This window comes from Mustela putorius, unplaced genomic scaffold, assembly GCF_011764305.1.
Source record: "Mustela putorius furo isolate JIRA1106 unplaced genomic scaffold, ASM1176430v1.1 tig00000281_pilon_pilon_pilon, whole genome shotgun sequence".
NCBI lineage: Eukaryota > Metazoa > Chordata > Mammalia > Carnivora > Mustelidae > Mustela > Mustela putorius.
Genome location: NW_025421343.1, coordinates 12,274,454 through 12,298,264, shown reverse-complemented (window position 1 = coordinate 12,298,264; position 23,811 = coordinate 12,274,454).

Here is a 23,811-nt window from a genome sequence, read left to right as displayed (position 1 = left end):
GTCTCACAATTATCTAGATTTTATGTCTCATAATTATCTCCTCAAAAGTTTGAGGAGAAATGATTTTTAAACTAGAATTTTATGCCCAAATCACTTCTCAAGGGAGAGAATAGAATAAAGTTGTTCAGACTCACAAAAACTTCTAAACTATTAACCTTTCTTGAACCTAGGTAGTTTAGGATGGCTTCTAAAACCTCAGGGACAAATTAATAGGGAGATCATAGGGCCCATGACACTGACCTTCAACCAGGAGGTAAGGAGGGATGATTTTCAGGAGGATTGTAAGGGAAGGCCTGGAGGGCCAGGCCAAGTTAGCTCCAGAGGGTGGAGAATGGTAGGGTGCCTCAGGATGGCATTTTTTTGACTAAAGAAATGTATTACTAGAATTGATAGAAAGAAATGGGTGGTGGTGGGGGGAATAAAGCAACAAAAATAAATTAAGACTGTTGTCAAGAAAAGACTCTCACACCCCAATTATATACCTGGCCCAGATAGTTTTATATATCAGTTTTTATAAAACTTCAAGAGCATACATTCCTTTCAAATACAAAGGTTCAGAATAGAAAGGAAAGGGAATTTATCTAAATTATTGTGTGAGGTTAGACAATCGTGATAATTGCATAAGGAAAACCTAAGAAAAGTATAAGCAAATATAATGCATGAATACAAAGATACCAAATCCCTAAATACATTATTTACAAACTCAATTTGCACTGTACTTTATTAAAAATAGGTGAAATAAATTGGGCTCGTCGCAGAATCTACCAATGCAATTCATTATGTTAACATAGTAAAGAAAAAGTCTAATAAATCCGACAATATAATTAAACTCTATTAACAAAGCAATGGATAAAAACCCAATTTGATGGGGGAAAAACAGTATTCAGTAAGATTCAAAATGCATTTCCTGAAGTATAATTTATTACGTTAGCATAGTAATGGATAAAACTTAATATGATGGAGGAAAAAATAGTATTCAGTAGGGTTCAAACTCTTTCATAATTAAAGAGAAAAATTTTTATTAAACTAAGAATACATGAAAACTTCTTTAATAAAAGTATTTACTGACCAGCCCCTTATAAAAAAATCATACCTAATGATAAGACATTAAAATGTATATACATTTTAAGACAAGGAAAAAACCCAGAAATGACTCTACCACTATTATGCAACTTGAATTTCTATTACTAGATGGAAAAAGAAAATCTAAAGTATAAAAATTGCAAAAATGTAAAATATTATAACTTGTAAATAGTAGGATTGGTGTATAGAAAGTATGAGATAATATACAATTAAGACTAAAAAGAAAGTCCAGAAATATAGTTAGAAAAATTCAACAATTAAAACATAACGACAATTTTCAAACAGAAATTTAATATACACAATATTTATATAAGTTATAAACTGCAGTTACTTAGAATGAATAAAATATATATGCAGTAACTTTATGGAGAAAATTTCAATATGCCCCTGAAGGACACAGAAGAAAATCTAGATAATTATGAGACATACATATTTGGATACAAAGTCTCACCAGGTGGTGGGTATTAGAGAGGGCACGGATTACACGGAGCACTGGGTGTGGTACAAAAACAATGAATATTGTTACGCTGAAAAGAAATTAAAAGTCTCAATACTATAAAATGTTACTTTCCTACAATTTAATATAAATATTTGATACCAATTTAATCAAAGATTCAACAAAAATTTCCATGGAATTTAACAATTTAATTCTAAAAGTGATATGGAAAAATTGAAGACCAGTTCAAAAATGAGCAAGACCTTAGGGAATTGGAAACTCACAGAAACTGCTGATAGTTTACATTGGTAAAATCACTTTGGAGAAAACTCCTGTAGTATCAAGTCAATGTGCAGATAAACAGAAATGTCATCTCAGAATATAACTTGGAGAGCCTTTTTATAAGCCCAAGGAAACCACAATATAATTGTAGAATTATCTGCAATCACAAACAGCCTGATCAATATAAATGTTTATCAGCAGGAGGACCTTATCATGTATTATGCTATATTCATAGGGTATATAACCACAGAGCAGTTCAACCAAATAATATCAAATACCTTATGCTGGAATAAATAGGAAAGACCCAGAATGAAATACAGAGCATGATAGATTTAATGTAGACTTAATGACATACAAAACAACAATAAATATTGTTTATGGATATATACAAATGTAATATACTATGAAAACATTTACTGCAAAGACACATTTCACTTTTATAATAGCAGTTACCTCTAGGGAGGAAAAGTATTTGGATCTGAAGTGAATATAAAAGGGTCTTAAAAATATCTGTCATGTTTGACTTAAAAACAGTTTTGAAGGAATTTGCTAATGTGAGAACTGAGTATATTATAATGGTCTTTATCAATTTCTGACTATGTGCTAGTTTTCATTAAAATGAATATATATGTAAATTGCTCATTTTCTAGTTTTGCTTTAAAACTAGAAGATAATGTGGTTTAGGTTGCATCATAGTCCTTTTTGTGAATTAGGCTTTAAATGAAAAGTAGCTAAAGATTACCAATTGGTGAAGAGTTGAACATTAGGCCTGTAGCTATAATCCAAGAGAGGACTTTAAGATAATTTTATAGATAATGTGCTCTTTAAACACAAGAAAAATAACAGACAAATGCTTCATCAGCTCATGTACCTTGTAGATAACTCATCTGTCATTTTGGGGTGTGCCCCTCAGCATTCCAAATAAGCAGAAAAGTGGGCTAGTTGTGAAAGAAACATAGTAATGTATAGAGTTTACTGTGCTTATTTTTCTTTCCAGTCATTCCCTAGAAAATGTATTGTGCCCAGTTTAAACCGCATGGTGATTTAAATGTGCCTGGCATTTCTACAGGGCCACCAGACTTGACTTCAGGTTTTGAGAACAAAACTGAATTTACTGGAGATGATCCTTGGACTCCTGGGACCGAGTATACCATTCATAACTTTCTTACCTTTGACATAATTCTTTGTATCTTAAGAATTTTCTGATTGGAACAGAACAGCTGCTATTTAGTTTAAAAAGCTTCTAGGAAAGTATCACTTCACAAGGGGTATTGTTTAATCTACATTAAAACCAAAAGTCTTTGGAACGTTTCCCATTGAGATGAATTTACTGATAAGCTAGTGAGGGCTCTCACCTTGGAGACATGCTTTGGTACTACCTGTGGGCTTCTCAGGCTCAAGGACTCAAGTCATCTTGTCCACTGGTCTCCTGGAGTTTTTAATTTTTTTTTTTGAAATTTTTTTAAGTAGGCTCCGCCCATGGAGAAAAGTACTGATTAGAGAAACTGTGTGTCTCTGTGACTTACTAGTTACTACTCAGACCCTGAGTCCCACGACTGTTGAATATACGTTTTATCACTTATGAATAGGGGATTTTTTTGTGGGTTGTGAGGATTAAATTGTCTGGTACTGTCTGTTCCTATAACATAATGGGGGTCCATGAGAATATGGTTCCTAACTATTTTGTTCATCTACATATAGACATAGTTTGTCTATAATACTGACAGGCAATAGTGGGAGACCCAAGGACTATCAATTAAACAAAGGTATTCATGTACATATACTTATGGGTGCATGAATGAATGAAAAAGGTACAGCTGAGCACAAAAGTGGTTCACAGGTATTTGCTCCATCTATATTTACTTCTACCTGCAGAACAGTTATGATGACCAAACAAGTCCCCATACTTGTTTAGATCATAGCAGCTGCTGAGAAAAAAGAAATTGTGTCGACTTCCCCTTCATAGCTCTGCATATTTCTGCATCTATGAAAATATATATATTTCTAAATTATTCTACTGAAAAATATGTAACTACTTAGCATGGCAAGGAAAGATGTGTATTAGGTTACTGTAAGTTAAATATGTGGCTATTCTTCAACTAAAATAAAGCTATACATGATGCTTTCCATTTCCTCTGAGTTCCATAGCATGCCTAGTGTATGTACATATGTACAATAACTCAGCATTCTGAAATGTCTCAAGCTCTCCTTGTATTAAGTATGTTTTCCAGCCCTAGCTCCCTGATGGACTGTAAATCCCATGAAAGAGGGTCCTACAACCTCTCCTATGCCACAGCAGGTAGGTAAATTCCTTCTAAGAGATTATACCAATTAGGATGCCATGACATCAATACTTTCTCTCTTCTCTCACTCCCCATTAAATGTACATGGAAAAATAAAAACACCCTCAAACATGAAAAAGTACAGTGGTTAAAGTGTAGGCTCTTGACCCAGATGGCTGAATGTGAGTTCTCTTTCTACCATATGGACAAAGGTTGCCCAATGTATAAAGTGGGATTAATGATATCTCTTAAAATTGCTCTAGAGAGTCAACCTTTTACTACATTTAAAGCACTTAGAACAGCTCCTGGCCATAGTAAGAGAACTATAATATCAGCTGTTGTTGTGACTATCATTATAAAAGACATTATAAAAGGAGAAATCAACATAAAATCCAGCTATTTATGAAAATACATCTAAAATCAAAATATGTCAAAACTTGTAAATAAAGAGAAGCATGATTAATCATACAAATAATGACAAAATAAAGTGGGAGCAAACCTATCAATATTACACAAAAGAAAACAGAAGTTAAAAGGAATTTAATGGAACAAGGAGAGATGTTCATATAGATAGATATAGTCATATAGATAGATAGTTCAGATAGAAGATTAATCCATAGGAAAGATAAAATAAAGATTTATCTTTATTTTTATTTTTTAATTTATATTATTATTATATAATAAATAAAGATTTATAAACCTTAAGAACTTAATAAACTCAAAGAAAATGGCAGATTCTACTTTGTATATATTATGCATATAAAATGGAATTAAAAAAGTAAAAGCAAAATGAGTTAATTATTAGGTTTACTACATAAACAGATATTTATAGTGATATTTGACACTTGGGTGTATTTGGCTATGGTCAGACTTATTCTGAAATCTTAAGTAATCCTGATGGACAAACAAACCTCAAAAGCCAGACATAATCAGGATAGGGTCAGTGACTCAGAAAGGCACAGTAAACTCCTGCCTCCTCCTGGAGTCAAAGGGCTTCACTTGTTCCTCATGCCTAAACCCCTCTGCTAGAGGAGATGTGGAGATAAAGCTTCCATGTGTGTACTAAGCTCTGCTGGTGGTGCAGTTTACAGACCCTGTCCACCTGGCTGCTCCCAGAGTCAGCCCCTTCCAGTGCTGTTTGCCATCTGCGTAATAATTGTTTATCACCAATATTCAGAAATCAGGTACTTGATCAAGTTGCTTCACATGAGTAAAGGACAGAGATTGCAGCAAAACTCACATGTGACATGAAACAAAGGAAACTTTTATTTTAAGGGCAGGATTTTGTAAGCAAGTCTGGCATTCCCAAAGGTCACACTGCCCAGCACTCTACCAAAGACTTTTATCATCTTAGATTATATGTTGTGAGGTAATGGAATACAAAAGATAACCAAGGTAAAACCGCAAAGTGAAATTGAACTATTTGGTTGATATAGTATACATATATTATTAAAGATCCCTTTAATGAAATAAGTGGGCCATGAGTTTGTTAAGCACTGCTAAACATTTTTGGAGGAGGCACATTAAAGTTGCAGCCATTCATTGCTAAAGGCCAATGGTGATTAACATCTTTAAAATGATGCTCTACACTTTTCAATCATTTGATGTGTTAAAAATCTAATAAAATAACACAGCTGGAGGCCACAACTGTTTCTTCAATTGATTTAATGTTGTGCTTTATCTTAAAAAATAATTTAAATGAAAATCAGTTGTTATTTTGACAGAAGGATATTAAAACATGCTTGATTCAGATAGTTATGAAGTATGCTAAAAATATTAAACTAGTTAGACCTCCCACTCTGCCGAGCCTATAAAATTAGCGTAATAAACAAAATCAAGAAACACATGTGATATTCAGAAACATGTCACAGTATAATGCTCTATAAGGCTTAATAGATACTAACCAAGAGACCGTTGTTGCCGTGTGCTTAATTGTGATCCTGAAATGCTAGCAATCATGTTAAAGTCAACCCTAGACCCACTGAAGCTTTCTAGAGGTGTGTATTTCACCTTTCAGTAATTTGGGTAATGTGGGTAATTTGAGGTGAGAGAAACTTCCTCTGTTCATCCTCAGTACAACTCAGACATTTACCACTTGGTTGTTTCATTAAAGAAGTTTTAGCCCTTCCTATAGAGAATTACAATCTAGATTCAAGGTAGTTTTGTTTGTGTACTCACATTTGTTCTGAGAGAAAAGAATAGTAAATAAAAAATGGGATTAATCTTTGATGTCATTTATTTTCATATATATATTTGTAAGTCATATTTAATATTTGTTTCATAAAGAAGTCATATTATTTGCTCCCAATGTGTGAAAGCTCATATATGTCAGATTCATAAATTACATATAACTAACATATATGTAACTGTTATATATATTATATATAATAATGATAAAATTAATCTCTCTTATGTGTGTGTGTATATATATATATGTATACATGAAACAAGATTCGAGAAACTTTTTTGTAAAACTCCAGATAGTAAACTACTTTTAGTTTTGCAATCTGTATTCAACTCTGCCCACCACTGTAGTATGAAAGCAGCCATAGGCAATCTGAGTGGGTATGGCTGAATTCCAATGAAACTTTATTTATAAAAACAAGTTATTGGACATTTGGCCCCTAGGTCTGCTTACCCCTCTGCTAGAAACATTCTGTCAACCTTAAACTTATGAATGAGCAATCAGAAGTAGTCCCATGATTTTAGGAATAATATATAAATGCGCATTATCAGTACTCTTGTTCAATACCTCTACAGATTTCCTAGCCAGTTGCAAGAAACGAAAAGAAGAGGTATGTATTGGAAGGGAGGAGCAAAAACTATCATTACTTTAGATGCTTGATTGACTAAAAGAATCAATTGCTAAAGTATTAGAAGAAATAAGATTATAATGACAGAATAAGAACATTAAAAAATCAATCGCTGAGAATGATATTTGCGGTGGGTTTTTCATAGATGGCTTTGATGATATTGAGGTATGTGCCCTCTATCCCTACACTTTGAAGAGTTTTGATCAGGAAGGGATGTTGTACTTTGTCAAATGCTTTTTCAGCATCTATTGAGAGTATCATATGGTTCTTGTTCTTTCTTTTATTGATGTGTTGTATCACATTGACTGATTTGCGGATGTTGAACCAACCTTGCAGCCCTGGAATAAATCCCACTTGGTCGTGGTGAATAATCTTTTTAATGTACTGTTGAATCCTATTGGCTAGTATTTTGTTGAGTATTTTCGCATCTGTGTTCATCAAGGATATCGGTCTATAGCTCTCTTTTTTGGTGGGATCCTTGTCTGGTTTTGGGATCAAGGTGATGCTGGCCTCATAAAATGAGTTTGGAAGTTTTCCTTCCATTTCTATTTTTTGGAACAGTTTCAGGAGAATAGGAATTAGTTCTTCTTTAAATGTTTGGTAGAATTCCCCCGGGAAGCCGTCTGGCCCTGGGCTTTTGTTTGTTTGGAGATTTTTAATGACTGTTTCAATCTCCTTACTGGTTATGGGTCTGTTCAGGCTTTCTATTTCTTCCTGGTTCAGTTGTGGTAGTTTATATGTTTCTAGGAATGCATCCATTTCTTCCAGATTGTCAAATTTATTGCCGTAGAGTTGCTCATAGTATGTTCTTATAATAGTTTGTATTTCTTTGGTGTTCGTTGTGATCTCTCCTCTTTCATTCATGATTTTATTTATTTGGGTCCTTTCTCTTTTCTTTTTGATAAGTCGGGCCAGGGGTTTATCAATTTTATTAATTCTTTCAAAGAACCAGCTCCTAGTTTCGTTGATTTGTTCTATTGTTTTTTTGGTTTCTATTTCATTGATTTCTGCTCTGATCTTTATGATTTCTCTTCTCCTGCTGGGCTTAGGGTTTCTTTCTTGTTCTTTCTCCAGCTCCTTTAGGTGTAGGGTTAGGTTGTGTACCTGAGACCTTTCTTGTTTCTTGAGAAAGGCTTGTACCGCTATATATTTTCCTCTCAGGACTGCCTTTGTTGTGTCCCACAGATTTTGAACTGTTGTATTTTCATTATCATTTGTTTCCATGATTTTTTTCAATTCTTCTTTAATTTCCCGGTTGACCCATTCATTCTTTAGAAGGATACTGTTTAGTCTCCATGTATTTGGGTTCGTTCCAAACTTCCTTTTGTGGTTGAGTTCTAGCTTTAGAGCATTGTGGTCTGAAAATATGCAGGGAATGATCCCAATCTTTTGATACCGGTTGAGTCCTGATTTAGGACCGAGGATGTGATCTATTCTGGAGAATGTTCCATGTGCACTAGAGAAGAATGTGTATTCTGTTGCTTTGGGATGAAATATTCTGAATATATCTGTGATGTCCATCTGGTCCAGTGTGTCGTTTAAGGCCTTTATTTCCTTGCTGATCTTTTGCTTGGATGACCTGTCCATTTCAGTGAGGGGAGTGTTAAAGTCCCCTACTATCATTGTATTATTGTTGATGTGTTTCTTTGATTTTGTTATTAATTGGTTTATATAGTTGGCTGCTCCCATATTGGGGGCATAGATATTTAAAATTGTTAAATCTTCTTGTTGGACAGACCCTTTGAGTATGATATAGTGTCCTTCCTCATCTCTTATTATAGTCTTTGGCTTAAAATCTAATTGATCTGATATAAGGATTGCCACTCCTGCTTTCTTCTGATGTCCATTAGCATGGTAAATTCTTTTCCACCCCCTCACTTTAAATCTGGAGGTGTCTTCGGGCTTAAAATGTGTTTCTTGGAGGCAACATATAGATGGGTTTTGTGTTTTTTTATCCATTCTGATACCCTGTGTCTTTTGACAGGGGCATTTAGCCCATTCACATTCAGGGTAACTATTGAGAGATATGAATTTAGTGCCATTGTATTGCCTGTAAGGTGACTGTTACTGTATATGGTCTCTGTTCCTTTCTGATCTACCACTTGTAGGCTCTCTCTTTGCTTAGAGGACCCCTTTCAATATTTCCTGTAGAGCTGGTTTGGTATTTGCAAATTCTTTCAGTTGTTGTTTGTCCTGGAAGCTTTTAATCTCTCCTTCTATTTTCAATGATAGCCTAGCTGGATATAGTATTCTTGGCTGCATGTTTTTCTCGTTTAGTGCTCTGAAAATATCATGGCAGCTCTTTCTGGCCTGCCAGGTCTCTGTGGATAAGTCAGCTGCCAATCTAATATTTTTACCATTGTATGTTACAGACTTCTTTTCCCGGGCTGCTTTCAGGATTTTCTCTTTGTCATTGAGACTTGTAAATTTTACTATTAGGTGACGGGGTGTGGGCCTATTCTTATTGATTTTGAGGGGCATTCTCTGAACCTCCTGAATTTTGATGCTCGTTCCCTTTGCCATATTGGGGAAATTCTCCCCAATAATTCTCTCCAGTATACCTTCTGCTCCCCTCTCACGCTTTTCCGCTAAGGTCAGGAACACGGCAGGGATGTCCATTATCACCACTGCTATTCAACATCGTACTAGAGGTCGTAGCCTCAGCAATCAGACAACAAAAGGAAATTAAAGGCATCCAAATCGGCAAAGAAGAAGTCAAATTATCACTCTTCGCAGATGATATGATACTATATGTGGAAAACCCAAAAGACTCCACTCCAAAACTGCTAGAACTTATACAGGAATTCAGTAAAGTGTCAGGATATAAAATCAATGCACAGAAATCAGTTGCATTTCTCTACACCAACAGCAAGACAGAAGAAAGAGATATTAAGGAGTCAATCCCATTTACAATTGCATCCAAAACCATAAGATACCTAGGAATAAACCTAACCAAAGAGACACAGAATCTATACTCAGAAAACTATAAAGTACTCATGAAAGAAATTGAGGAAGACACAAAGAAATGGAAAAATGTTCCATGCTCCTGGATTGGAAGAATAAATATTGTGAAAATGTCTATGCTACCTAAAGCAATCTACACATTTAATGCAATTCCTATCAAAGTACCATCCATCTTTTTCAAAGAAATGGAACAAATAATGCTAAAATTTATATGGAACCAGAAAAGACCTCGAATAGCCAAAGGGATATTGAAAAAGAAAGCCAACGTTGGTGGCATCACAATTCCGGACTTCAGGCTCTATTACAAAGCTGTCATCATCAAGACAGCATGGTACTGGCACAAAAACAGACACATAGATCAATGGAACAGAATAGAGAGCCCAGAAATAGACCCTCAAATCTATGGTCAACTAATCTTCGACAAAGCAGGAAAGAATGTCCAATGGAAAAAAGACAGCCTTTTCAATAAATGGTGCTGGGAAAATTGGACAGCCACATGCAGAAAAATGAAATTGGACCATTTCCTTACACCACACACAAAAATAGACTCAAAATGGATGAAGGACCTCAATGTACGAAAGGAATCCATCAAAATCCTTGAGGAGAACACGGGCAGCAACCTCTTCGACCTCTGCCGCAGCAACATCTTCCTAGGAACAACGCCAAAGGCAAGGGAAGCAAGGGAAAAAATGAACTACTGGGATTTCATCAAGATCAAAAGCTTTTGCACAGCAAAGGAAACAGTTAACAAAATCAAAAGACAACTGACAGAATGGGAGAAGATATTTGCAAACGACATATCAGATAAAGGACTAGTGTCCAGAATCTATAAAGAACTTAGCAAACTCAACACCCAAAGAACAAATAATCCAATCAAGAAATGGGCAGAAGACATGAACAGACATTTCTGCAAAGAAGACATCCAGATGGCGAACAGACACATGAAAAAGTGCTCCATATCACTCGGCATCAGAGAAATACAAATCAAAACCACAATGAGATATCACCTCACACCAGTCAGAATGGCTAAAATCAACAAGTCAGGAAATGACAGATGCTGGCGAGGATGCGGAGAAAGGGGAACCCTCCTACACTGTTGGTGGGAATGCAAGCTGGTGCAGCCACTCTGGAAAACAGCATGGAGGTTCTTCAAAATGTTGAAAATAGAACTGCCCTATGACCCAGCAATTGCACTATTGGGTATTTACCCTAAAGATACAAATGTAGTGATCCAAAGGGACACGTGCACCCGAATGTTTATAGCAGCAATGTCCACAATAGCCAAACTATGGAAAGAACCTAGATGTCCATCAACAGATGAATGGATCAAGAAGATGTGGTATGTATACACAATGGAATACTATGCAGCCATCAAAAGAAATGAAATCTTGCCATTTGCAACAACATGGATGGAACTAGAGCGTATCATGCTTAGCGAAATAAGTCAAGCAGAGAAAGACAACTATCACATGATCTCCCTGATATGAGGAAGTGGTGATGCAACATGGATGCTTAAGTGGGTAGAAGAAGAATAAATGAAACAAGATGGGATTGGGAGGGAGACAAACCATAAGTAACTCTTAATCTCACAAAACAAACTGAGGGTTGCCGGGGGGAGGGGGTTTGGGAGAAGGGGGTGGGATTATGGACATTGGGGAGGGTATGTGATTTGGTGAGTGCTGTGAAGTGTGTAAACCTGGTGATTCACAGACCTGTACCCCTGGGGATAAAAATATATGTTTATAAAAAAAAAAAAAATTAAAAAAAAAAAATCAATCGCTTTCCTAAACATAAGCAATTAGAAAACACAATGAAAAAGGATTCCATTAGGAATCATGCCAAGGTCCAAATTATATCCTTGAATAAAACTAGCCAAAAAAGGCCTCTAGTAAGAAGCTTTTACTTTTTACTAGATTCAAGATGGTAGTTGTCACAGATTTTCAATAAATTTAATGTCCTCTTAATCAAAATCCCAAGGTATTTTTAGTTTTTTGGGGGGGAACTTATCAAGGATTCCAAAAAGTTGTATTTGGTTCTTTTTACAGCATGACTTATTATTTTATGTATTTTGCTTCCTACATTTGTTTTCAATTATAACTTTTATTTCTTTAATCCTACTTAGCACGTTTTTCAGTACTTGGTGTCTGTAAATATAAGTTTCTGAAAGTCTCTGACTCTTGTATTTACATTTTATGTAAATATGTCTTGTATGTCTCTGACTCCTGTATTTACATTTTACATTTGTAATTATTCTAAACTTTTGCTGCCTGGTTTCTAGTATGTATGTGTGTATAATTTTCATATTCGTGAGAATTTTTCTGTGGGGATCTCTGAGGCCTATACTGAGACTGTACTCTTCCAGAGAAGATTTGACTTGGAATCTGCTATTTCACCCATGTTCAGATTTGGATGATGTGTATAGTGTAAATTCAGGTCCTAAATCCACCAAAGGTCTGATCCATTATTACACGATCTAAAGGGAAATTCTGATTCCTTCTACTCAGAGCCAAGGCCTGCCCAGTAATGATTTTTCCATTCATCATGGTTCTTGCCTTTCATAAGCATTATTTTGCACTGGTATCTCAGATTCCATGCTTTTTCATGCATGGGTCCAAGCCTTTGGATCTTTCCTCATACTGATGGGCATTCACTAAAACAATTGCTGTTAAGACCAAAGCTGTAGGACCCTGTCAGTACGAAGTGTCCCATGGCAGGCAAAATTTACTTCAAAGGGCCCAAACTCTGGTCATGTCTTGACCCCAGAAGACATCTATTGCATCAAAGCCACTTCTTTTTAATATCTATACTTATAATCATTATATATGGTTCATCTGCATTTTTTTAAAAGATTCTATTTATTTATTTGACAGACAGAAATCACAAGTAGACAGAGAGGCAGACAGAGAGAGAGGAGGAAGCAGGCTCCCTGCTGAGCAGAGAGCCCAATGCGGGGCTCGATCCCAGGACCCTGAGATCATGATCCGAGCCAAAGGCAGAGGCTTTAACCCACTGAGCCACCCAGGTACCCCTGGTTTATCTGCATTTTAAAGTGTTTACTCTGGCCTATTTCCTGGATAATTTAATGGGCTTTATTGCAATAACCAGGAATCTTTTGTATTATATATTAAGTAGAACTAGGAAACATAAAATGTCTCCCAACACTCTGCTTGATATCAAATATTTAGTGATATACTTGGATTTCATATATATTTAGATTTACAAAATATTCTACATTGTAACCTTTATAAAATCATCCTGCATCATATTTTTTTTCCAGGCCTGATTATTACTTGTCCTATTATACATTTAGTAGTTTATTTATTGTCTCTGTGTTCCATTCTTTGCACATCCCCAGTACTCAGAGTGGGGCTCAGCACAGAGGGGGTTAAAAAACATTTATCATTGTGGTATATATATATATATATATATATATATATATATATGTATATATTATGCAGCCATCAAAAGAAATGAAATCTTGCCTTTTGCAATGACATGGTTGGAACTAGAGGGTATTATGCTGAGCGAAATAAGTCAATCAGAGAAAGACAATTACCATATTATCTCACTGATATGAGGAATTTGAGAGGCAACACGAGGGGCTTGAAGGGTAGGGAAGGAAAAAATGAAATAAGATGGGACCGGGAGGGAGACAAACCATAAGAGACTCATAATCTCACAAAACTAACTGAGGGTTGCTGGGGGGGGGGGTAAGGAGAGGGTGATAGGGTGATGGACACTGGTGAGTGCTGTGAAGTGTATAAACCTGGTGATTCACAGACCTGTACCCCTGGGGCTAATAATACATTATATGTTAATAAAAAATAAAAAAATTTTAAAAATTATCATTGATGGAATCAAGCATCTTTCTATTTCCAAACACAAATAATAGCTTTCAGGGTTAATACAGATGCAATAATTGGTGCCTCTAAGCAAAATAATAGACATCAGTTACTTTCCTAGATATCTATATCTGAGATCAACTGTACCATTCTTTTTTTTTTTAAAGATTTTATTTATTTATTTATTTATTTGACAGACAGAGATCACAAGTAAGCAGAGAGGCAGGCAAAGAGAGAGGAGGAAGCAGGCTCTCTGCCGAGCAGAGAGCCCGATGCGGGGCTCAATCCCAGGTCCCTGGGTTCATGACTTGAGCCGAAAGCAGAGGCTTTAACCCACTGAGCTACTCAGGGGTCCCTGTACCATTCTTTTAAGAAAATAGAATTTGGGGAGAAGAGGTGATAGAGGTTTGGAGCTGTCCCATTCAATAGGACAGCCCCTAGTCACAAGTAGCTATTTTAATTCAAATTTAATTAATTAAATGAAAATAAAAATTTTTAGGTCAGTTCTTCAGTCATTCTTCCTGCACTTCAAGTACTCAACAGCCACCTGGTTCTATAGGCTACTGTCTATACTGGACAACACAGAATACAGAACATTTTCTTCATCCTATCATCACAGGGAATTGTATTGAACAGCTCTGGTTGGGAAAATTCTGGAGCATCAGAGGAGGTAGTAGAAGGAGAAATTTTTCTGCAGTAGGATTAGTAAGAGTATTTGAACATCTGTTCCTTAAGTGTAAAGAAAGGGAAATTCAAAACAAGAAGAGTTACAGACATCTTTTTCACTTATTTTTTCTCTTTTCATTCCGATGTTTTTTTTCTTCTGCCACCAAGACCAGTTGACAAAAATATTTGGTTATTTTTAAGTTAATAATGGTGGCACAATAATAATTACCAAGCAGAATTTTGCTTGGATCTTCTGCAGGGAAAGAAATTTTAGAGTTGTTTGTTTTTTTCCTGCATGTAGTGTAATAGTTTAAGAGCCAGGTAAATTCATTTTTTTTTCAGGATTCCTGGATGGCTCAGGCAGTAAAACATCTTTCTTCAACCCAGGTCATGATCTCAGGGTCCTGGGATAGAGGCCCTTGTAGGGTTCCCTGCTCACTGGGGAATATGCTTCTCCCTCACTGTCCCCCAGCTTGTGTTCCCCTCTCAATCAAAAAAATTTTTTTTAGGGGCGCCTGGGTGGCTCAGTGGGTTAAGCCGCTGCCTTCGGCTCAGGTCATGATCTCAGGGTCCTGGGATCGAGTCCCACATCGGGCTCTCTGCTCGGCAGGGAGCCTGCTGCCTTCTCTCTCTCTCTGCCTGCCTCTCAGTGTACTTGTAATTTCTCTCTGTCAAATAAATAAATAAAATCTTTAAAAAAAAAAAAAAAAAAAATTTTTTTTAAATGTTTTCTTTTTCATTATGTGCTTTCCTAAACCACTCAGTATGGTTTTAAGTGCATACAATCTGTCTTTATATACTAAAGCCAGTGAAAAACTAAAATTTGAAATTCAAGAAATTATTTTAACTCACATTTTAGTAATAACATTAAAAAACTGAAAGGGACAGGTCTCAATGACTTGGTTGCAAGATTTAGGACTCATTTGTTGTTGTTGTTGTTGTATTCTTCCAGTTCTATTCCCATAGGTGACACTGGAACTTGAACGGTAGCCAACCCAACCCAGGGTTCTCTATCTTCAGTAAGAATGTATATATATGGCATTGCTTTTGAAAACTGCTTCCATATTTTAATAATTTCCCATGTCTAAATCTTGCTACCTCAATGTGGAATTCAAAACAAAACAAGACAAAACAAAACAAAAGCAGTGAGAAGACTTACTTGTTTCTTTCTTTTAGGGACCAAATAGTCAATAGTTTATCTTCTACAATCAAAGGAACTAGTTAATTTAGAACTAGTAATATGAGGGAGCAAGCTGGACCTACGGCAGTCATTTTTGCTGGCTTGAGTTTAGCAAAGGCAGCTCAGTTGTACAGCCAGCCACTGGGAAGACAAATCCCTGATTCCATAACTTTCTGATCACAACAGATACCACAGAGACACTGCAGCCAGCAAGAGCAGCTGTGACTTCCAGGTCTTGACGCTTCCTCAGGATGGAAGAGGGAGTGCAGGTCTGGAAACAGTAGCTATGTAAGTAGCTTCCTAATTTAGAGCTTTCTATTCATGGAGGAGACAGCAGCAAACTTGCCTGATGTCTCTTTCCTGGGATACCTCTAATGATCCTTTGAGTTTTCTATCTTCCTCAATAAATCCCCTTTTCATAAAGTCATCTGTAGTGGGCTCTATCATCTGCAACTAAGATTCCTAACAGACCAAATTATTGTAGGCTCAGCAACAGAGAGGCAAGAACCAACGAGATCCATCCTACTTCAAAAAAAATATATCATTATTATTATTAACAAATAGAAGATTTATGCCTGTTGAAAGTTGCTCAGAATTTTATAAAGACCTGGGTTCATTAATAAAAGTGAACTATAGTTTTTTTTTTCAATACTGACTTCTACTTCAACATGGGAAGCATTTTTAAAAGGATATAAGGGGATGAGACCAGAGCCAAAGTTCTGTTTTGTTTTTGTTTTTTTTCTTGCAGTTTGTAGAACCTGGTTTTCTCATGTAATATGTTTTTGGTTCCTTCTCATAGGACTGAACTCTGCCCAATGAAAGACGAATTGATGAGGAGTATTCTGGGGGCCTCAACTTTATTCCTAGTTTTAACCTGTATTTTATGTTGTTTTCATTCAAACTTTATTACTCATAGAATTATTATAGGTGATTTATTGGATGCCATATCCCCAGGGGCCTTAAGTCAGGCTTCCATTGCCTCTCATTTAAACAAATGCCTGGGATAAAGGGGTCTTCCATGTTAAGGGATGATTGCTATCCAAGTCTAGCAGTCCATTTGTTTTCTCTTCCATTTTGCAGGAGTGGAAAGCAGGCTGTGTAACTGAAACGCATGCATGACATAATTCTCAAATTATTTAGGGAAAAAAATAGTGGCATACAACAAAAACTTTAAGATGATACATCAGAAGCCTGTATTTTGTTTCAGTTTTGCATTTTCTATGCCTAGGCTAAGTTAAATTTTTTATAAAGGAACAATATGACAATATAAAAGGCAACAGAACACCACACATTTCAGAAAGAGCCCTGACAAGTTCTCAAACTCATCTCCAAAGTAATTATACGGGAAAGAACTAAGAAGTTGTCTGTGTTGTCCAGAACAATCAGTCTATTGTGTTTTCATAAATGTCTCATTTCTCAAAGCCATGGGGGGGACAAAAAAATACTTTAGCATGAGAGTAATCACATTACCAAAACAGAACAAAAATGACCTGGCTCTAGACAAGAAGGGAGAAAAAACTAGCCTGATAAACAGCACCAGTCTCATTCTCATATTTTCTGGCTATAATAATAGAAAAAAGAAAAAAAATTGATTTGTTTTGAATCAGAGACTGTGGGCCTCAGATGTCCTTGTCTAGGAAGATTTTAATTTTTGCTTGGAGTAAGATATAAAAAAAATCTTAAATGTATTCTAGAATTTCTCATTAATTTAGGATCCTAGTAAGGTATATTCAACTTCTTAGTTAATGTGAGATATTTTTAAAAAAATTTGTATTCCATATGAGCTTATTGAGTATGAGTAACAAGAAATTAAACAGGATTCCCTAGCTGTCTTTACTTCCACTGTTTCTCCTTCTTAAAAATTTAAAACCATATACTTGTATTATGCAAATGGTCTTGTTTCCCTAAGCTCCTAACTCAGAGATCGGCAAATTTTTTTTTCTGTAAAGGGCAGATAGTAAATATTTTAGACTTTGTGTATGTGGTCTCTGCCGCAGCTACTCAATTCTGCTGTATGCCAGTGGTCACAGGCAATATATAAAACAACAGGTGTTGGTTGTGTTCCAATAAAACTTTCTTTACAAACATAAACACTGCACCAGATGGGGCCTATGGGCTATAGTTTTTCTAGTTCTGTCTTAAAAACCGAAATGCTATGTTACCAGCTGTAAAGTTTGAAGAACTCTTTTGAGAAGGATATAACAAATTTCCTTATGTCAGACAAAGGGCATTTAAAAAAGAATACCAGAAAGAGTGCTAGCTTTGGGTCAGGAATAGAAAAGCAAGTAGTGGTTTCAATGTATGCAAAACAAAACATCCAGAAAAGCAAAAGCTGGTAACGCACAAGTCCAAGATCAATAGGGTCTATGGTCTATGGTCTATGGTCTGAAGCAAAATAGACGGTTAAATATCTAGACCACACATATATTGCAGGCATGACAATGAGTAGAAATTAAAGGAGGAGATTTCAACAGCCCCCAAATGTGATTATACAGAAGAAAAGTTCCTGGCCTTGAGGAAAACAGTTGCTTTAGTGGGACACTCTTATATGAAACAGGGGATAATAGATGAGAAAGACTGGGAGGGAAACTTCCAGGGTTAAGAAAGTCTGTTTGGAGGCAGTGAGCAAGATAGTAGAGATACAGATAATTTCTGACATTTATGAAGCTCCTTGGTGAATTAGGGAGGACAATGCAGTATTATGGAAGTTCTGTCTCACCATGTTCAGGGATCAACCTGGCATGAGACCAGGTCTCCACTGTGTGTCCTCATGGTGCCTCTCTCCCCCTCTAGATTCATGACTGTATTGTGATCCCAAGCCTGAAGACTGGCCCAAACAAATGCATGACATTTATCTTGCTCCTCTGCTTTCCTTCTAGCACCCATCTGATGGGCATATTTGTCTTCTGATAGAATGACTGCTGATCACGTGAATGAGATAAGCTGAAAAAGGTGACTACTGAAAAGTGAGTGAATTATACTTAGCAGTTAGCTTAAGAGGGTCTTCCTCCAAATGCTTTGGCATCCTTTCTTTGAAAGAAAATTCTTTAGTATGGTAGAAATTACACAAATGCCACTGATTTAGTGTGCATTCTGTGATCAGAATTACATCCTCACACTGGATAGTTTCTTCTAGAACCCGATGCGACACTGATTGGTATTTTCTTTGCAATGCGTGTAAATTTGATTTCATATCAAGGAGGATACATATGGGTTTAAGCAGTATGTTTGAGCACAAAGATAAAGCTTTTGATGTTTATATTATTAATTATAGTTGTTTATATCCCAAACAGCCAAGATCCCACAAGAGAATAAATAATTTCCCTATGAGAGCTCTCAAAAAGAACTTCTAAAATGCCATATTCAGTGAGATGCCAATTCCACTCTGCCTGTTTTGCATTCATTCATTTACTTTCTATCTACACTCCTCAACAGCTTTATTTCCATGGGCCTAACCAGAGATCTCTGCATGTAATTTAACCTATAATAAGTATATATGTGTATTCAGTTATGATATACGATATGTAGAATGGTACATTGGTACTCTTACTCAGTTTCTTAGTTAGATGTCCCTGGGTCATGTAGAATACCCAAGACATTTGGGGAATAGTGCGATTCCATAATGTGAAATGGGTAAGACTACAGAAATTGAGTAGAAGTCTCAACATGTTTCAATATATATTATTTGTTATGAATGATTTCAATTTAAAAATCGATGCAAGTTGTAAAATACATGGATACTAACATTTGTTGTAAGCCCACTCAAAAAATTTCAGAGAAGAAATAAGAACATATCAAAGAAGAAAAATTCTCAATGGTTAGCTGTTTCTTTAAAAAATGTGATGTTTTGGGAAACATTTTTATGCATGACTACTCGTGGTGAAGCTGACTTGACTAGTGTTAAAAATAAACAAGAATTCCAACAACTGAATGGGACTCTGGATGGATTTCATTGCTTCCATCTCTTTTCTAATCCATTTTGTCCCTCACTGCTCCCAGAGTGATCTAACTTCTTGAAGTTCCCCCAGTCACTCCACCCTCCTCTTCATGTGCAAGTGCTGGCCACTCAGTGTATACATAATCATCGGAAAAATAGAAGATGAACCACTCCATAACTTTATTTATTTTTTCAGGCTTTATCTACCGTTCTATACTAAAAGCATTACATATTCTTGCCACCTTAGACTACACAAGTATTTCTGAATAGCTTTATCCAGAAAACCATGACCTCCTATATTCCTCTTCTGTATCTCAAATGTTCTGCGTTTTCCAACTTAATCTCAAATGGTATTATCTTCATAAATCCTTTTCTATTTTCTTTACTGAGATTTTATATCTTCTTTTATATTCCCATTTTGTGCAGTTGTTTTATCTTTTATTTTATTTTATTTTTTGAGGAAGGCAATTTTGTCTTATTTGCCTTTATATCATACTAGGACTCTTTGTTAAATTGGATTGGTTCCTCTTCCTCCAAACTCAATTGAAGGCCTATCTCCTGCAATGTTCGCTAACTATGCAATCTTTCTCTGAGCCTCATCACTGAACATACACAGCATTTTAACAAGAACAAAGTAATTTTCAGTAAGACTTAGGGGCACCTGGGTGGCTCAATCAGTTAAGTACCTGCCTTCGGCTCAGGTCATGATCACAAAGTCCCGGGATTGAGCCCCACATCGGGATCCCTGCTCAGTGGAGAGCCTGCTTCTTCCTCCCCTTCTGCCTTCTGCTCAGCCTACTTATACTCTCTCTATCTCCTGGTGGCTGAGTCTTTAAGCATCTGCCTTTGGCTCAAGTCATGATCCCAGAGTCCTGGGATTGAGCGCCATGTTGGGCTCCCTTTTCCATGAGAAGCCTGCTTCTCCCTCTCCCACTCCCCCTGCTTGTGTTCCCTCTCTCGCTGTATCTTTCTTTGTCTAATAAATAAAATCTTAAAAAAAAAAAAAAGCTTTATCTCTCTCTCAAATAAATAAATAAAATCTTAAAAAAATTTAAAAGATTCAATTTATTCATTTCAGAGAGAGAGAAAGAGTACACGCAAGCAGGGGTAGGAGCAGAGAAAGAGGGAGAGGGGCAAGCGGACTGTGCATGAGTGTGGACCCCAAGGTGGGGCTCAGTCTTACCATCCTGAGCCTTAATCAAGATTTGGATATTCAACCGACTGAGCCACCTAGGCACCCCAGGGGGGGGGGAAAATCATTTTTAAGTGTTAAGCCATGTTTTATGTTTAATTGTTGTTCACTTTATGACAACCAACACCATTTATTATTTTTTATTGAAACTTCATAACTCCTAAAGCAGAGGTCACAAAGCGTATGACACTTAGATAATGCACACTGACTAAACACATGAAGTTACCATGTAGTCTAAGGCTGTAGTTTTGTTTCATAACTCATTTAGACAAAATAAAACTTTGTGTCTGGCTGTACTTTTCAAAGATGACCAGGACAATATCTCTGGCTCTACATGACATTGTTTCCATCAAGAGGTATAGTCTGTCTCCTCTTCTTGGATTTCAATGGGCTACTGACTTGCTTATAACCAGTAAGACGCTGTGGAAATGACACTGAGTAACTTTATTATCTCGGGGAGAGAAAAACATGTAACTTCTTGCTTTGCTTCCTGGAAAACTCATACTTGGAGCCGTGAACCACCAGGTTAAGAAATCTGACTACCTTGAGGCCACTATGCTGTGAGGAAGCCACACTGTATGGAGAAGTTCATGTAGGCACTCTAGGTTAAAGTCTTAATTTTTGTGTTTTCTTATCCCAGTTTCCAGTTATGTGAGTGAATGTGCATTCAGACGATTCTATGTGGCTGCTCTTGAGTCAACTGAGCTTTCAATTCTTCCCATTTCAGACTCCGTTATTGTAGAGCAGAGACAAAGAATTTTTGCTTTGCTCTTTCTAAATTACTGAACCAAGGAATCTATGAGTGTATAAAAAGGGTTGTTGTCAAGTTTGGAGTACTTTTTTATGCAGCAATATTAGCTGGACACCCTCTTTCTGATTTGGGGGAAATATTTTTATGCAAAAAATGTGTTGAAAATATAATCTTTGATTATCTTTTTAGATCTATAAATAAACACACATGGACTCACAACTTTCCAGATCTCAAATTCTGAAGACCCTGTCATCATCTTGGCCTTCTGATACAATCTTTTAATTTTCTACAGCCATAGTTTATAAGGAAAATCAAATGTGACCACAGAAGAAATTTTGATTAACCAATGAAGTAAAGATCTTTTAATATCTCTACAATCATAATTAATGATTCCTTTATATTCTGACAACTATATTTTGGGAGGTCAATCAACTTTAATTACAGGGACATGTTTTCCTAGATTTCAAAGATAAGTAAGTCATCTCTAAAATTTAGCAAGCTTGTCCTCTGTTCATTGGCACAAAGATTTTTTTTAAAGACTTTGTTTATTTATTTGAGAGAGAGAGAGAGAACATGAGAAGGGGGAGAGTCAGAGGGAGAAGCAGATTCCCTGATAAGCAGGGAGCCCCCTGGGGGACCCAATCCTGGGACTCTGGGATCATGATCTGAGCCAAAGGCTATCACTTAACCAACTGAGCCACCCAGGTGTCCCTGGCATCAAGATGTTAAGTAGAGTTTTTCTCAGTAAGTTCTACCAAATAAAAGTGGACTATAATACCTGTCTTATCCAAATCCTAGTAACCTTTAGAGCAGCTATTGTAGTAGGTAGGGTCAGAGGCAGAGAGAGGTGCTAGAATTAGGGTAGCATTTGCCATTCCCTCTTCTACCCAGTGAGAAGCTGAGCCCTGAACAAGACAACAAAGTGATGTGTAGGTGCTGTATGCACTAGAAGCACATGAATCTGTACTATTCTACTTGTAACTTATAAGGACCGTGATCCTTCTTGGTGACCTCTGACCTTAGCTCTGACTCTTGTCAGCAAACACACATATACTCACATGCATGTACATGTGCACACACACACCACATTGAACATTTTCTAACCTAATTGTTTACCCACGATGTGGAAGAGCCTGGGCTGTTCTGGAAATAATTCCTGTTACAACAAAGAGCATGTAAAAATTATTTCACATATAGAAGAAGCCACAATTGCTTTAATATTTATCAATGGTTTCCATTCAGACTAATCTAATCACTTGCTAAGTTTCTGACCCTTTGGTTTGCTTTCCTCATTGGCAGTTGTGTATTTTGTTGCCCTGAGGTTTTTTCTTGTTAGCTTGAATGTCAATTTCTTTGGAAATTCTGAGCATGCTAAAATTTAATCTATCTGAAAAGACTGTGGCTTTGCTGGCTTATGGTCCAAATCAGACATTCAGCTTTAGCCAAATCCTTGGAAAATGTGTAGTGTTTCTCTGTGAAAGCTACCTTAACTACTTAGGTAAGCAATACAAGATATGTATTTCACACATGATTTATACTGGATGATAGACCCACAAAGCTGACTTCCGAAACCAAGTTTTCCCAGGAATATTTATTGGCATTTGTTTATGTGCAAAGCATATCATCCTAGTTTACCTTAAATAATTCTGGGCTTAAGCTCTTTATTCTAACTGGGTCACAAATGTATTCACTTTGTAGCAATTTTAAATTATCTTTACCTTCAATGGACTCAACACATTTTCCAAGAAAATCTTAACCCTGTTTTGGATACTCACTCACAATACCTCAGAATATAGGTGGGATGACTACATAATTTTCTTGAAAAACATAACATCTATGCTGATCTTGGCAGAGACTTCCTGCCAACAGCTTCATGTAGGCACTTGTGTTGGTGAATACTGTTTCTTCAAGTTTTGGAGATCTGGAATGAAAACATCCTCACTTTGGTATCTTGTGTTAGTTACCATGTCATTACTAAGCATGGATATACTCTAGGGAGCATGACCTTTTTCAAAAGCTAACTACAGTTCTTTTTTTTTTTTAAGTGGGAGTAGGCCTGTGACAAATGCACTTGACAGTTTCTAAGACCTTGGTAAACCAATTGTACTGGAAGCTGGATGCTATGCTAGCATTTTCATGAGTCCCAACTTTGTTACAAGGCACCTCTCTCTGATCCAAATCTAAGTAATTTCTCAGGGACCTCATGTTGTGTTTCAGAACAAATCTTCTAGATGTTGACATCTACCAGTTCAGACAAGACCAACAGTCAACTTGCCACCTTGGAGAGTGGAATGTTATGGATTGAATTATGTACCCTGCCCACAAATTTGCATATTGAAGTCCTAACCCCCAGTACCTCAAAATGTAACCTTATTTGGAAATT